Consider the following 4,654-nt stretch of genomic DNA (forward strand, 5'->3'; position numbering starts at 1 on the left):
TTTTTTTTGGAGTGAAATATGACCTAGAAGTTTTCTTGAAATTGAGGCATGAGCTCAGGAGCAGTTATTAACACAAGACAACTATATATAGTGAAATATTAAATATTTCAATATAATAGCTATTTACAATCTGAGCTTTGAACAGCATTCACCGCTAAGCAGCAGTAATCAAGAGTTCGTTAATGACCGGTTAGCTTATGGCCTTTATGGATTCCTCTGTCATAATTATCTCAAACTGCACTATAACTATATACTATATATACATCGATGAACTGGAAAACGGTAATGAGACGCATTCAAACCTCAAACTGAACTTTCACCTTCTTCTCAACACGAGCTCTTCATGAACTCAACAAACACGCGTCAAATATTTGCACAAACTCTGATGCACCAAATAATGTGTTCGTGATGCAATACAGTCCTAAAGTGTCCTTTGGAGAAAGAAAGCATGTGTTGCACTGAAGATGATGCAATGTCTGCTGATTAAATGAACAGGACAACATCAGCAACATTCAACCACCAAAATGCAAACGCTGCTTTAAATCTGCCTTCATTCGTTTAGTGCTCGCCTTTTCGACTTTAACTATTAACTCTGTAAACGTGGACGTCGCACCAGAACTGTGCACTATTTTCACCAGTGTTATTTTTATACAGAATTTTTAAGCTTTGTTTAAATGTTAATACATAATCGTTGTAATAAAGTTGTACATATTTTGGAAAATGCAGACGCTGGAGATTTTATTGTGATTTTTTGTACACTAAAAAGCTTTTTAGCACAGCATTTCTACTCCGTTTTGCTGGTTTAAATTAATGTGTTTAGGCTGATTTGGTGATATTTTGACCATTACTTTAGATGCTACAATCTCTTGCTTTAATCATTTTGCTCTAAAACAAAGTCAAATCTCAAGAAACGATATTTGTAATGGTTGTTGTGACGCTTCGAGGGTAAAAACAGCAAAAACGTGATGTTCCTACAGCGCAAAACAACACAAACGCCACTAAAGAAATGAAAACTCACCCAGTATGCTTGGTTATTTAACAATAAATCGTATGTGGAACAAGAGATGCTTAGTATATAATTTATTTGCTTGTTTTTGACCAGTATTAATGTGTTAACCATCTTATGATCCGATCCAATTCAAAATAAATCCACAACAGAAGGTCTTTCTGAACAGAAAATGTTTAATTGTCATGAAAATAATATTGTAATGTTATCTTAATCATCCTAAAAATGTATTTTCTTCATGTAAAATATATTTCCCCATTTTTTAGACCCTAGAATTCAAAAACATACAATGTCTGGATGCTTTGAAAATGTATGACAAAAATGTGTCATTAAAATAATATAATGTTTTTTTTAAAAGATCCTAAAATTCATTTTCTTTATAAATTCTATTTTTTAGAACCTAAGAGAATTATAAATAAATAATGTGAAATGCCTGGATGCTTTGAGAATTTATTCTTAAAATGTGTTTAATTGTCATTAAAATAATATAACGTTATCATAATAATCCTAAAAAATATTTTTTCTTTATGCAAAAAAATATATATGTTTTTTATTTTTAGAACCTGAATTGAAAAGAGTAAATGTCTGGATGTTTTTGAAAATGTATGGCAAAAATATTTAATTGTCATTAAATTATGTAATAATTTATATCATTATATCATATATATATACAACATAATAATATCATAATGTTATCTTATTGATATTAAAATTTATTTTCTTTATGCAAAATATAATTTCTGAGAATTATTACTGTAAAAAAAAACATTTAAAAAGATTAAAAAAATACAAAATGTCTGGATGCTTTGAGAATTTATGGTGAAAATGTCATTAAAATAATATCATAATGTTATCTTAATGATCCTAAATATTTATAAATCCTAAAATTGATCCAAAATTATAGATCCTAAAAATTTATTCTTTATGCAAAATATAATTTCTATTTTTTAGAACCTTAATGAATTATTACGGTTGAAAAAAAGAATGAAAAAAATGTCTGGATGCTCTGAGAATTTATGGCGAAAATGTGTTTAATTATCATTAAAATAATATTTTGTTGTCATAATGATCCTAAAAAATATTTTTTCTTTATGCAAAAAATATTTTTTTATTTTTAGAACCTGAATTGAAAAGCGTAAAATGCTTTGAGAATTTATGGCCAAAATGTTTTTATGTTTTTTTTTATAAATTTAATTGTCATTAAAATAATATCATAATGTTATCTTATTGATATTAAAATTTATTTTCTTTATGCAAAATATAATTTCTGTTTTTAGAACCTAGGAGAATTATTATGCTCAATTAAAAAATAATAAAAAATTAAAGAAAATAATGAAAAAAAAACATAAAATGTCTGGATGCTTTTGAGAATTTATGGTGAAAATGTGTTTAATTGTCTTTAAAATAATATCATAATGTTATCTTAATAATCCTAAAATGCAAAAAATCATTTCAATTTTTAAAAAATTATAATTTTTGACATCTGAGCTGAAATGGTTGTTTTATGAGATCCACCCATTTCTATATAACTTCAGAATAAATCAAAAACAGAAGCTCTTTCCGAACACTTTTCTGTTTTTATTGTCATAATTCTGAAATACAGAATTTAAAGGGAGAAAAAGCAAGTCACTCTGGCTATGGATGTGGTTTTATGACTAGTCGTCTTCATCATAGACATTACAAAAAGGAAATATTCACACAAAACTGAGAGCTCTCATATTAAAATCATATTTAGCGAGTGTAGGAGAGTTTTCAGAAACAGAGAACATGAGGAGAGTCAGACGACGAAACCGAATGAATCATGAACATCCATGAGCCTGTTTCTCTTTAATTAAAGGACTAGTTCACCTACGAATGAAAGCTCTGTCGTCATTTACTCTCTCTTTCTTCTGAATGAACACAAAACCAGAAGTTTAGCACGATATTCACAGCTCTGCTTTCTATACAGCGACAGACAGTTCAGATAAATGAGAGCTGCAGTGAAGAGAATACTTCCGATGCATAAATTCAGTTTCTTTTTCCTTTTAGGAGTCACATTTGCTCTCATTTTATGGAAAATAACTGCATGAAAACATGACATGAAGGTGAGTAAATGACCAAATGATCATTTTTGGGTGAACTGTCTCTTTAAGTGTATTATTTTGAGTCAGTAAACAGGCCGTGAAGATTCATAATAATGCATGCCTTCAGAAATGATGAAGAATAATATAACATCAGTCTTTTCTGTTCCGCGTCTCCTCTGGAAACCTTCTTTGCGGCCCCTCGTGGAATTGAAATAATAAGAAAATAAAAATGAATAAATATATATAAAATCAAACATTAAAATGTGTGTACGTGTTCCCGGTTCTTTTTCTTCTGCCCGGCTCTTTTAGTCGAGAGCCAAAGCCACAGTCCATATAAAATTACCAAACCACGGCGTGGGGCGGGACGGGATGCACATTTTTTAAACATATGCATTTTTAGCTCCTCTTTTGTTCTGTTATTAAAAGCAGTTTTGGAGAAATGGCAGCGGAGCTCCACCCGAGCTGAGACTGGCACACACACACACTCACTCACTCACACACACACACTCTCACACACTCTCTCACACACACGCATGCGCACACACACACACCTCTGAACTTCCTCTATCTCACACACACACTCTCACACACACACACATACACGCACACACACACACACACACACTCTCTCTCTCTCTCTCTCACACACACACACACACATACACGCACGCACACACACACACACACACCTCTGAACTTCCTCTATCTCGCAAACACACATACACACACACACACATGCATGCATGCTTCGGAACAATGGAAAGGGAATTGCGTCGCATTTTGGAGAGAATTGCATCCAGTTTTATTTCTCCAATAAAAGGCGACTAATGGCTGAACCGTTTGATTATTGAGTGACACATACAGCTTTATTTGACAGCGGTTTGTCTTTTGTGTTTTTGTGCATTAAATCTGCACGAGCTCTCAGCGGGGAATAGTTTGAGATAAAAACAGTTAAAAGGCACTAGGGATGAAATCGGAAGACACACTCACTCACTCACTCTCACACACACTCTCACTCACTCTCACACAGACACACACACACACAGACACACACACACACTCACTCTCACACACAGACACACACACACACTCACTCTCACACACAGACACACACACACACTCACTCTCACACACAGACACACACACACACTCACTCTCACACACAGACACACACACACACTCACTCTCACACACAGACACACACACACACTCACTCTCACACACAGACACACACACACACTCACTCTCACACACACATGCGCAAATAAGCTTGAGTGAATCTCACAAAACCTGTCACGAACATTTTCAGGTCACCCAAAAACATCATGAGAAAGAAGTTATATTTGCATAAAGATTATAATTAATTAAACCATAATTTATAATGAATTATTATTACTGTTTTGTAATTTGACTATTATGTCTGTGGTACAATGGCATAAAACCTTAAGAAATTTTTTACTGTAAAAAAAAAATAAAATAAAATAAAGTAAAATGTTTGGATGCTTTGAGATTTTATGGTAAAAATGTGTTTAATTGTGAATAAAATTACATCATAATCATAATGTTAACTTAAAAACCTAAAAAA

Source organism: Sinocyclocheilus anshuiensis, unplaced genomic scaffold (assembly GCF_001515605.1).
Source record: "Sinocyclocheilus anshuiensis isolate Anshui unplaced genomic scaffold, SAMN03320099.WGS_v1.1 scaffold1632, whole genome shotgun sequence".
NCBI lineage: Eukaryota > Metazoa > Chordata > Actinopteri > Cypriniformes > Cyprinidae > Sinocyclocheilus > Sinocyclocheilus anshuiensis.